Below are 13317 nucleotides of genomic sequence, written 5' to 3'. Positions count from 1 at the left end.
GTCATCATGGAGTCTGTGCAGTGTTTCAAAAAGATGTTCATTTTACACACATTCCTCATTCTATTACCTTTCCATGTTGTGTGCATTATGTACAAACCATTTCAATTGAAAAGCCAGTTTGCACAAAAGATGCTTTTCTGATTATTTGGTGAAAATAACTTGGAAAATAAATTCCAAGGTCAAAAGTAGGTGACAATTATGTAAAGAGGTGCTTATCACATGTTTATGGTGTATGAAAGAGCGCTTAACAAGGATTGAGGGGAGCCTCAGTTTGCAAGCCGAGCCCACATTTCGATTTTGGCTAGCAAACCAAGGTTCCTCCTCAACCCTTGTTTAGTGCTGTTTTATATTGAGCAGCCATCTTATTTCCCTCGTTCTACCATGTTTATGGTGTAAAATAATTTTGAACGCTCATGTTTTGGCTGCCTCTACTGCCTTAAAGCTGCTCAGCAGTCCCCTTGCAGTTTTACACATTTTATTAGTGTAGATAACATCTGCTCACACATTGCCTTAACAATGTATGTGTGATGCTTATTTTATTTTCACTAGAATTTTGTAATCATTCAGCAATCATTGTGGGCACTGCAGCCTAGTATTTGTACACCATTCTCCTAACAGCTGTTACAGCAATTAGCACTGCGAGCAAGATCTCTAGTAGTATACCATCCAGCTGGCATTTTTACCTCTGATATGTAAGCGTTTTACACACTGCACCATGCATACAGTACCTATTTGTATAGGTAGCTTCAATATGTTGAAAGGGAGCGGCTTCTTTGAGCCCAATAATTATTCTGCAATATACTTGCCAATGTTGTATGGTCATTGTACATCAAGGTAAGTGTGCTGGTATGTATGAAGTCTCTTTCTCAATAAAAACACTCGAGTGAAATACAGCGGCCAAGAAATAAGTGCTTCTACTGAGTATATGTGGCAGTAAAAAATCTTTGGTGCCATTTTCTGACTCCAATAAGCATCATGGATATTTATTACCTTGCTGTAACGCTACGCTTTTCGGTTTAAGCATGTTTACCACACAGCTAGTGACCACAGCCAACTGTGCCAGGCTGCAAGGTGATAGCAGAGAAGGGACAGCAAGTTGGGTCTGGGATGACTTGGCATTGATGTAAGCAGCCATGACTCCAGTGGGTAGTCACTGTCTCCTGCATAACCAAACAATGACATCCACTTAAGACCGCCTTTTGCATGTTCTAGTATACAATCAAAGATCCATACCAACTAGCCCACAGTGAGGTGGTAAACATTCACAGGAATGTTGGCAACGTGTCACAGGGCTGTCCAAGCAAGCATCATTGTAAAGATAGCCTTGTAGCTTCACAGTGATATAAACAAAAATGTGTTAAGATTGCCTGCACAACACAATTAAGCGCTACGGTTTCTTAGGCAGTAAAGAGATTTCAAACACTGAATATTTGGTTCCTGGTGCCATAACACTAAATTTGTACATTAACAAGCATTCATATGCATAACTAGTCCGTCTTATGCATGCAGCTTCAGCGAATTCAGACAATCGATCACTCGCCGAAATACAAGTCAGCTTCTCTGTGAGGCTCGTAATCCAACCAAAAGGTCTCGTTATCACGCAACACTCTTCTAATTCTTGCTGAAACGAAAAGAAGCAGGCGCTTTTTGCAGCGTACTCACACTTTCGAGTAGCGAACGTGTCGTAGGGAGGGAGCGTAACGAATGGGGGCAAGGCACTACAATCCCTAGTCCGTTCGTCCTGTATTTTGAGGTATATACAGGTATTGAACTTTCGTCAGGTGTCGCTGGGTAATCTCGAAGACAACAGCTGGAAAGAAAAGAGATCTTTCCTCTGTTCGTTTTTTAACATTGCGAGGGGGAACGAGTCCTTTTGGTTAGAAAACAAGACTTGCAGAGAAGTCAACTTACAGCAAGTGCTCGATTGCACATATTAATGCATATAATCAATATCGTTCGATAACCGACGCGGGTTTTTTACAGCTTACCCAAGAAAAAGTCGCAGGCGTTTAGCAGGCCTTCGTTCACCTTTCGGCGTGCAGGAGTACCGCTAGACGAACGTGTTGTTTGGAGTCCTTGGTCCCACGGGGCGACGAGGGTCAAAAGTGCGTACGTTAGCGTCGCAGATCTGTAATAAAATAGGCACAATACAAGTTTACAATGACGTTTCGAAGTCATAGCGAAACACACACAGTCAAAACCAACATTTACTCACTACTGTGACGTTCACAACGCAGAACCCCTTGCCTAGCGACTTCTTTCCATATCGCAGCGCGGCGCCTCGACGACAATCAGCGTTCCGCCCGATGGCTTCCGCTATCAGCGCACGCACCTGATGATAGATGCCTATGCGATGCAAACGATGTTACTTTCCCGACGCAAGCTGGTAGCCCGCGATAGCAAAAAAACGCGGTGCGCATGCAGCCGCAGTGGCTGCGCACTCGTCCGTGAGCTGCGTGAGCCCCCGTTCATCGATGTTCGTCGGCAATCGCCGCACAGTCACTCCACTTTCTGCTGGTTTCCGAGTTGAACACAGTCGGAACAACTAGACCGGTACGTCAAACGCGTCTTCGTCCTCCCTTCTACGCCGTGGATCGCACCGACACAACTGTCACACAGCCAGCGCAACGCTATGGCAACGCAAGGAACACAGCCGCCATTTTCGCTCTACTCAGTTGACTGGTTTTGGGGTTACCTCCTTTCGCTCAGAATTTCAGTAAATATTCAGCTCATGGGCAACGTCACCACTTTAGTCTCGTTGATGATGTAAGCGCAGTCACCGGTGAGATCAGTGATGACGCAAAATTTCAATATGGCCGCCGACCAATAGGAGCAGGGCAAGTTGAGCGGTTTGAGACTGGGGGGGAATTCTGTAACGCTCTCAATACAAAACCAGTCTCAAAAGAAGCGTTTAGGGGTAGCTCGGCTGGAAACGCTGATTGGTGGACACGCCGCGGCCTGGCGTGACGTTTTTTGCGTCGGGCTTGATGCTTAACGGGACGTGACGTATCAAAAATTGGGTTTGCTTGTTTTTTTTTCGTCCCTAGACGCCCTAGGGAATCGCTAGGTGCCCCCCGCTCTGGCAACGCGCGCGATTCCGGCATTCGGTTCGTGGATCTCGCTGCTGCATGGCACCGGCGCGTTCGGTCACCGAGGTGCTCGACGATGGCGGGCCTGGGCGTTTACGTGAATGCGCTTTCAGCACGCCGATCCGTGCTGTACGTTCGGCGGAATGACGTTGATAATGGCGACGACCAGCGGGAGATCGCAAGCACCGTCAAGGTAAGTATAAATTGCGCAAAATTGTCTCGCATTTTGCTTATTTATAAGTGCTGTGTCGCTTGTCTCTCCCCACGTGCTTGCAGGACCGTGTGCAGCAGCAGCTCGTGGCATGGACGCTCCTCGAGTTCAAAAAAAAAAAAAAAAAATCGGCCACGGCTATGGAGACCTCCACGAAAACATCCGCCGTCGGCAACTAACCGCTGCCTGACTGCTATGTTGAGGCGCACGTCTGCCGTGCGCATTCTCAACCCTGATTGAGGTACAAGAACGCAGATTTCTTTGTCGAAGGTTTTGTAATATGTTGCGCATTCATCAAATCACTATGTTCATAATGCAACTTTTTTCTACTCCTTTACAGCACCGTTTCCTGTATGCTGCGAAGAGGCCGAGGATTTTCTTCGTACGCAGCAGCCCATGTCAGGGATCGCGGCATCGATCAGCTCTCCAAGATCATCGCCGCAACCTTCGTAAATGTCTACAGTAGAAGCATCGCTACAGCATCCAGGGCAGCATATAACTAGGCACTGCGTACGACGTAGTGCACCACTGTTGACGGTGCACGGCAAAGGGCCGACGAGTGCAGGGCGTTGTGTTCGCCACGCCGTCACGTCGCTGCGCATCCAAACTGCCCTTTTCAGGGCCGCCCCAATGTTTCCTGGCAGACCGCAGACCTGCACCTCCCGTACTCCTCTTCCCTCTCTACGTTGCACGTGGCTTCGTATCAATCGCCGCGGCCACCAAAATAACTTGCGCGCTAGGCCTCTTTACCAGACTATACGTACATACAGGCATGCATAATCGTGTCAAATTTGATTTAATAAAGTGCTACAGTGCTTATTACCTGCTTCCCTCACGCATTCTTCCGAGTCTTCGTGCAGCAGCTGCAGAACACGTGGCAAGCGTCACTCTGCTGCCGCGACGAACGCTAACTAAGCCCATACAACAGGCTTAACAGCTAGAGTATTCTGCGGCTTTGTTCAGCGATGTTAATGGAAGTATCGACATTTTATATAACAACTGCATAATCGTCTTGAATATTGCTTCATAAAGTACTGTACTGCTTAATTCTCATTTACCTCGTGCATTCCACAGCTGCTGCAGCTAGCACGTGGCCAGCGTCGTTCTTTCCAGTGCTGCAGTGACGACAAACTATAGGCCTCGCGATAGGCTACAATATACACCGCGGCTTTGTGCCGCTGTGTATTTTTTTTTATAAATGCATCGCATTTCGAAGGTTATAGTCGCCATCCAAGGATCACTTAACTCGAGAGCACGGGAAAAGGCAGAAGTGTACGCACCTGGATTCGATGCCATGTACGTCTTTTTTTTTTTTTTTTTTTTTTTTACGGATGCATCCTACGCGCTAGTCGTCTTAGACAAGGTTCAAGTGCAGTGTGCCTTTGTATAGTAACCATGTATGGGGTGAGCGGTTGTCATGTTTTCAGTTCACTTTTGTTGGCTGTTTCTTTAAAAAAAATTGTCATTGGTCTCTGTGTCTGTCACTGTATCTAAAGAGCTGCTCTAGCCGAACCACGTACGTAGCGATGGATTGCACCGCGGCAGTATGGCTTTGTTCCAAGTTTAACAAAACAGTTGAGGCCAAATCAAAATCGGAAATGACCATTTCCAACTTGGATATTGGCCCCCAGTCAACAATTTGGAGTCCAATTCAATGGCAACACTTCAGCTCTGTGCCAACATTTCGTACAATTAAGGGAGTCGAAATTATGGAAATGGCATGCATTTGTGAACATCAAACATGCTTCACATCCAATTAACATGTCATGCAATGCTAATATAAAAGCTCAATATTCTATCGGGGAACTCTATGAAATCTGCTAGAGCATGGAGCACACGTTCGTAGAGATATTTTTTTTAATTACCAGCACACGCAAAGGTATTGGAAATAATTGAATCAAGTCCCATTCAAGGAATCAGATGAACCGTAACAAAAACAAATCATCCTTTATATGTTTTGTTTAGTACCTCAATGAAGATTATTAGGCGCACTTTTGCTGAATTTGTACATAAATGACATAATTTATATTGACAACAGTGTTCAGCTCATCATGTATGCTGATAATAGTGTGTTTATTACTGGCTTTGATCTCAATGAGACTGTTTTACCTTGAAATTATTTACTTGAAAAATCGTTTGCCTGGTCCAATTTCATGAAGAAATAAACACAGAAAAACTATTTTATTGTGAGTCTGAAATAAGAAAATGATGTAAGAGATGGCTACCGATCTATAATAAAAATATTGACCTTGTAGAAACTCGCATAAGTCTTAGTGTGAATTTTTTTCATTTGAGATAGGAAATTCATATAAACAACACTGCAAATAAAAAAAAGGTTTCTTCAATGAGTGAGCTTTACCTTGATGTGGTACTGTCCCTGCCTTTAATTATGCAAGTCCCCACAGATACGGTATTGCAGTTTTATGTGGGCTAGCACCACAAGAGCAAATATCAATAAAATGATAATTCTCAGTAAATTAAATGTGTGTTTCTTACATAACCGATATTGACTGCCGCTTTACGACATGACACCTCCGTGAAGAATACAGTATATTTATCTTTAACTATGAATGCCACTTGTTGCATGTTTCCTATTTTTCTTGGCAGGACAATAAAAGCTTTCTTTGCTCGATGGCACTGCTGCAATTTAGAGCCACTCCATTTTTAACTAAAAACTCCAACCTCTGGTTTCTCCCGCACTTTCACACTTGGTGCAACCTGCAATCAATAAAACACAGTCTAATGGTCTCACTGAATGAACTTAAACAGGCATTCCTGAAATTGTGAAAACAGCTATGAATACACTTTTTAGGGTTCTAAAATCAGAAATGTTGCAAAGTTAAAGAGCACTGCAGAGTCTGCATTGGAGCAATGCAAAAGAACGGATGCTGCTGCAACATTACATCACCCTCCATCGATTGACAACACTCATTAACCTCCACCACTTCTCAATTACTCACAACTGCTACGAACATGATTTTGCAGACACGTTCTGCGGATGCGGTGTGCGGACGGGGTCTGCGGACAGAAATCTGTGCATTTGCCAGCGCTGTGTTAATGTATTTTATGTTATCACATATACTACTTGAGAATTCATTTAGTGTCCTATCATGGTGTTGTGTTACCTTGCTAACAAGTTTCCTTATATCTTCTTTGAATGTGTTATTGTATGTAGTTGTATCCCCCTTACTATAATGCCTCATGGGCACTGTAGGTACTTACAATAAATAAATAAACATAGCGAAGTAATACTTTCGCATTAATAGATCTTCTAGACATAGGGTCTCTAATTCTTGCACTTTTTTTTAAATAATGTGTAAATATTTTTATCCTACTCTGCAGCTAACGTCTGCTGCTCCTTTGTAAATGGGTCCAGGACCTAAGTGCATGAGTTGCTCTCTGAAACATTTAATTTAGCTCTCGAGACTATCTAATATGCTTGAATTGAAATCATTGACTCCAGATTGGACTTTGAAATTAGTTGCAAAATTTTTAACTACAAAGCGTATTGAAATCTAATATGTTTGGGTGTATTTTTAATAGGGAGCGAAATGCACCAGCTTCCTTTAACATCTTAGCCAGTGCACACACAATGCATCATTGAAATGTAGTTTGAATTCCAGTTTCACCATGCATAACAATTGTCCATTCAGTTTGGATGTTCATTAGGAATATCAATTCTAATCCGTAAGATGACCATAACTTAGCAGCCCCTAATAAAAATAAATTGCTTCTTCACAGAGAGTTAAAACTATGCAGTTGGGACTAAGTACTTATTCCAGCTGGGAGGTCATCTGGAAACTGGAAGACATTTGATTATGGAAATTCAATTAGGACTGAAAATTCTGATTGGAAAGAATGAAAAGATGCCTAAATGGAATGAGGGCTTCTAGAGAAAGTGAAAATTCTGGAAACTCAATTGGATAATACAAGACTCTTTAGCAGGATCTAGAACAGATCTTTTACAAATGAACACTTGAAACTTAGAGCACTGGCTGATGCTCACCGCCGCAGCTCTCAGAATAACTGACAGCATGGTCAAAACTACAGTAGGTGTTAGTGCAGTATACACCAGTGTTGTCACTGCGAAGTGAAGAGCCACAAAGCAGAAGACTGCTATCCTTACTACTGCCAATATAAAAGTCCTTCTCAGAGCCACCCCATTGTTTCCTGGCAGATCATGGGCCTTCAACTTCATCGTCATGTTTTCTCATTTTTAGTCTTTTGTAGGATGTATTGGGGCTTCGGTGGTCTGTCATGCAACACTGCATGACTAATCCACTGAGTGCAAAGCCGTTAACCAACAGAGATATCTTTTCACTTCATGTGCGGCACACAAACATCATGCATAAAAGAGGCCACATATGTCACTATTCCATCTTTCTTTACACTTTCTTTCCTTAGCACACTCTAAAACCATTCCTGTAAAAAGCTAGAGCTTGTTTTACGCAAAGTGACATGACATGAACAAATCAGTTGATATTGTCGACCATAAACCCTGACTGCTCATTGGAGGGTCAAATTCTAAAGTTAAAGCTCAGCTACTTTGGTCATCTGATGAGAAGAGAGGAGTCGCTGGAGAAAGATTTGATGTTGGGAAAGGTGTAGGGTCGCCGGAGAAGGGGTAGGCAGCGAACGCGATGGTTAGATGGCATCCTCGAGGCACTGCAGATGAAGTTATGTGATGTTAGGAAGATAGTGAGAGACCGGAAAACGTGGCGTGACATGGTCCATAGGGTCACAAAGAGTCGGACACGACTGAACTGAACTGACTGACATGGCAATTATTGTAGCTTGAAACATTTTCAAAATGAAAAAATAAATGCATGAGGCGGCTCACAACCTTTGTTTTTTTTGTAAAATTGTGTTGCTTCATAGGCAGTAACTTGAACAACACTGACAACATTTCTACATTACTTTGAAACCACCCAGGCAAAAATCCTAACTGATGTAAATAGTTTAAGGAACAAACTTCCAGTTCATACCAGTTCGATAACAACGGATCTCCAACTGGAATTCAACTGGGATCAACGTTCTTGCGTATAAGGTACCCGTTTCATGCGAGCCTTGCTGCCTGTTGATGGTTTACAACTCAGAAAGAACACAAAAACGAGGAGACAAGTGCAGATAAGGCGCATGTTTGCAGTCTCCATGAACGGTTGTATTCGTTCCTCTCTATCCCATGAGAGCACTTCATTTCTAACCCCCAATGCGTATGTCTGCGACATCCGGTGCAATAATGTGGGGTAACCCCCCCCCCCCCCTTCTTTATGAACACACTTGAGCGCAATACCATCAACTACTTTGTCGTCAAGGCTTTCTTCGATTGGGGAAGTTCGTTTTTCGTATCGCACAACATGGTGCAAGCCGAGGCATTTTTTTTTTCATTCATTTCTTAACGTAACAAGCATACCCCACGACTGATAATAAGCTATATTACGAGGGGCATATGTCATATTTTTTTCTTTTCTTAAGAAAGGTGCATTTGTGAAGAACTAAGTAGAGGTTTTTGACAGATGAATTTCTAGATTGGGACCACTCAAATAAAAGGGCACATAAAAACCACAAGAATTGCAAACTTTGAGCATGTAGAAATACTTGGTAACAAGCACAGTAACTAAAAAGTGGCAAACTGGCAGATATGCGACCAGGATTATAACACGGTGCCATTGTGAACAATTTTGTTTACATCAGGCATAGTGCAGTGCCAGCAAAAGCCTTGAGAACTGGCCAATGTGCTGTATTGTAGTTCATATTTTTTATGCTTCCACAAACTCTTCATAAGGACTGTTGAAAGCTTTGAACATGCACAAGACAACTGCAATTACATCGGACACAGTGACAAAGAATAAAGTAAATACGAACCAGCTAGAATGTTAGACTGAGCGTTCACATGCAAATATGGGCGTAGAAATGCCATTTGAGAAGTAAGCATTCTAATAGTCAAAGGACAACTCGAACACACAGAAGAGAACTGAAGTTACAAAAACAAACAAGCAGTCATAATTGAGGCCTTCAACAACTACGCTGTAAAAGACAAATTTTGCAGAGGAACAGTTCAGTTCAGTCGTGTCCGACTCTTCGTGACCCTATGGACCATGTCACGCCACGCTTTCCGGTCTCTCACTATCTTCCTAACATCACATAACTTCATCTGCAGTGCCTCGAGGATACTATCTAACCATCGCGTTCACTGCCTACCCCTTCTCCGGCGACCCTCAACCTTTCCCAACATCAAATCTTTCTCCAGCGACTCCTCTCTTCTCATCAGATGACCAAAGTAGATGAGCTTTAACTTTAGCTTCATGGATCACTGCCTTGTCGTGGGGGAGGGGCTTGCGAAACTCGATGAAGTCGTGAGCTCTGCTGTGTAGGGCCACCCAAGATAGACAGGTCACGGCAGAGAGTTCTGACAAAATGTGATTCACTGGAGAAGGTAATGGCAACCCACTCCAGTATTTCCTGCCAAGAAAACCCCATGGCAGAGGGACAAGTGCATAATTAATCCTGCCGCACAAATTAAATAAGCATACCCCTCGATTAATTATAGAAATCGCTTGTGTACAAAAAGTGGGAAACACTGAAGTCATCTTGCTTTGAGCAACTAATTTCAGATATTATAAATCTTGTTTTGAAAGCTGGTATTGATCTAAAGAGCATAAAGCAAAAAAAAAAAAGACCTGACATGCCAACATTTTCATTTTCCGATCTTTAAGGCTTCAAAGCTGCTACTCGGTTAGTAAAAATCAATGTTTTTTTACCAGCTCACCTACGAGAGATGATAATGCAAGATCTGAAAGCGTGCACTGACCCATCATAGGTCCTCTTCCTCACAGGACACAACCTCCTCCTCTCACAGGATACAATAGACACTCATATATTAGGAATAGTTGCAGGCTGGGAAGAGGCTCTAGAAAATCTCAATCTGGGGAACTCCAATGCTGCCCAACTGTTGGCCTCTTCGAGTCCAATTCTTGCCACTTTAATTTGAGGTGTCTCCTCAGCCAAGGCATTTCGATGAAATGTGTTCTATCAGACAGCTTGTCGTAGAAGGATGTAAGCTTCGGAATACATACTTTAAGGCTTGAGAGGTCCCTCAGTAGAATAAAGAAATCTCTTCACTTCAAGAGGACCAGATATGTCCTGCGGCTTCTAAAATCGCTTTTGATTTAATGCAGAGCTCGGCATAAAATCTACCAGTGCACTCAAGCATCGCCCCTTTTATTTTCTTCCTGCAATGAAAACCCTGAACCTCAGACACATTCCCCTACCATACTCTTTTTGAACTTCTGGCGCCTGTCTACTGATATTCTGAGCTCAGTTGATTTTATGAATTTCTGCTCAATAGCCTTGCACACTGCGGCCACACATCATCTTTGAGAAAGAGCTTTAAATCATCCATCTTTGCCACTACTTTGTCAAGGTATAGGTGCTTTGTCTGCAAATGAAATTGTGCAGCATTTACTACTTCAGGTACTGCATGCTATAGGTGCAAGCAACATAGAAAAGCAATAGCACAGACTACTGTAGCCTCCTTGCAAATAAAAAAGGTACCAATGAGCAGTGATGCCTTGCTAACAGAATACATTTAGTCTCAAAGTGGTCTTCGGCAGCGGAGTGATAGTGGGGGTAGTCAGGTTCGATTTCATGATGGACTGACTTGTATCTCTCATTTTAACAATAACCTTCTCTTACAGCAACAAAAGAGAAAAAGCATTCTCTTGAGGAAAGGAACTTAAGGCCCACAGTATTGCAGCATGTGAATTGCCTTGCATATATTTCTCTAACTGCACTCTTTGCATTACCACCCTCTCTCTCCCCCCCCCCCATTCCCAGCCACACTTTCCTGAGCATTGCACCCAGTGCAGTCCTAACACCCCTATGGATACAGCAAGGTTTCTAACCCCTCCTTTATGCTAGAAAAATGCCTTTTTATATTCTGAAAAGCAATCCCACAATGTCTGGACAGCCCGAAATTCAGCAAATACTCGTTTTACTCATCTTTACACCTTAGTAATGTATAAGAAAGGGTTTTTTTTTTCTTGCTGTTGACATATTAGTTGCATAAAAGGTGGCATATGCCCAGAACATTTTGTTAAAAATTGGCTATAGTGCATGCTACCTTTCTCTTTCATAAGTGTTTTGCAAACTGATGATGATGATGATGAACTGATTTTTTCTGGCGCAAGGGCATCTATGGCCAAAGAGCGCCAAACACAAGGTGAAATGCCATCTCCGGTTGATGCGATAGTTTTGGCGATTATGATGATGATGTGCTAAAAGCTATGGTGTATAGTGCCTAAAAGTTCGTTTGCAGTGTATGATCTATAAAAACAGTGGTGTATAGAGCCTAAAACGTTCCGAGATGTATAGTGGTCTGAGTGAAATATTAAAAGAAAAAATGTAAATGTTAAAACGCTAGTTATCTAAGTAAGAGGGACGGGTGGGCGTTGTTAAAAAATATGACATAAAAACCCTACCTTTGAAAATTATTTAAGAACTCTTTCGGGTGAGAACATTGGGTCATCGCCAAGAAATATGCACAGATGTTTCGGTATATGTTTTTTGTGTATTTCGGGAAAATGATTTCGCCTTTGTTTTTCAAGTGTTGGACATTCAATTAAAATATGTATTACTGTAAGATGACCACCACATCTCGAGCAGCGTGGTGCAGGAGAGTTCGTTAAAAGGTATGAGTGTGTAGTATGTGTGTGGCCTATTCTCAGCCTGCACAAGGCTACTTCTTTGAATCTGTCTCTTTTGTCTGTAGTGTATCTGCCTATGATAGGTTTTATAGTGTGTAGTTTATTTTCAGTCGCTGTGTCCCATTCCTCTTGCCACTGTTGTCGAATTTTGTTTTTAATGTGTGGCTTGAGGTCCTGGTATATTATTTTGTCGATGTCTGTAGTATTTCGACAGGCAGCTGACACAGCAAGCCTATCAGCCGCCTCGTTACCTGGTATGCTACAGTGGCCTGGCACCCAGCAAAGTGTAATTTTAAGTTGTAATTTATGGGCAGTGATAAGGTTGTTAAATAGAGTATTCAGGACTGGGTTCTTATTGTGCCATTTCCAAGAAGTTGGGGAGGTTAAAACACTAAGGGAGTCTGTGTAGATGACCAATGACTGTATTTTGTTTTCTATAATGTGTCTCATGGCTAACGATACCATGGGATTCTTCAGTAAATATACTTGTATGTCTGTTCAGTGTTTTTGTTAGTGAAAATTGTGGTCCATGTGCGGCACATGAGACTTGAGCCGACTTTGAGGCATCAGTGTAATACTCATTACAAATGTATTTTGCCTGCAGAGACATGAAGTGCTGTTGTATGGCTATAGGAAGGGCATGTTTCCCGACTTGAAGGAATGTTAGGTCGCAATTAACAGCGTGCATTTCGCACGGAGCGATGAAGTCTTTTATGGAAGTTGTATGGAGGCTGCCAACCGGGATATCCAGATATTCAATATGAGTGCCTAGTCTTATTGGGTATGGTGGTATTAGTGACGGTTTTCTTGTGAAAAGTTCTGTGTTAGCTGTGTCAAGCAGGAGCCGGCGACAAGGATGCTTCAGTTGAGACAATATTTTGGTAGCATATCTTACAGCAGTAAATTGTCTTCTTCGCTGTAATGACCATCGGTTAGCCTCAACATAGAGGCTAGCAATTGGGCTAGTTCGAAAAGCACCCGTGGCAAGGCGACGGCCAAGGTGGTGCACTGGATCGAGCATTTTTAGGGCAGAAGGTGATGCTGACCCGTAAACCATTGAGCCATAGTCAATACGAGACAAAACTACGCTATTCAGAAGGCTCAAGAGGCAGTCACGATCTGTGCCCCAGGACTGGTGGGACAGAATTTTTAGCAGGTTCATTGCCTTCAGACATTTTAATCTCAGCTGTTTTATGTGTGATATGAAGGAAAGCTTTTCATCAAAAACTACACCAAGAAATTTATGTTCTTTTTGAACTGCAAGGCTCTGACCACTCAGTGTAATGTTGGGCTCAGGTCTAATGCCACGCTG

The 13317-nt window shown here is 42.8% G+C and overlaps 1 long non-coding RNA gene across 1 annotated transcript; it reads right to left on the bottom strand.

Annotated features, from left to right (window-relative positions):
- Window positions 1–800: 800 nt before the first annotated feature.
- On the bottom strand, window positions 801–2690 carry LOC146171593 (uncharacterized). Its single transcript, XR_014702803.1, has 3 exons — window positions 2216–2690; window positions 1989–2128; window positions 801–1160 (listed from the first exon to the last, which is right to left on the bottom strand). It is a non-coding gene; the product is annotated as an uncharacterized LOC146171593 (long non-coding RNA).
- Between the last annotated feature and the right edge of the window lie 10627 nt (window positions 2691–13317).

This window comes from Amblyomma maculatum, unplaced genomic scaffold (assembly GCF_055883805.1).
Source record: "Amblyomma maculatum isolate TAMU_Amacu unplaced genomic scaffold, ASM5588380v1 scaffold_19, whole genome shotgun sequence".
Lineage (NCBI taxonomy): Eukaryota > Metazoa > Arthropoda > Arachnida > Ixodida > Ixodidae > Amblyomma > Amblyomma maculatum.
Note: the sequence above shows the minus strand (reverse complement) of the source record. Positions and strands in the feature narration are given on the sequence as shown.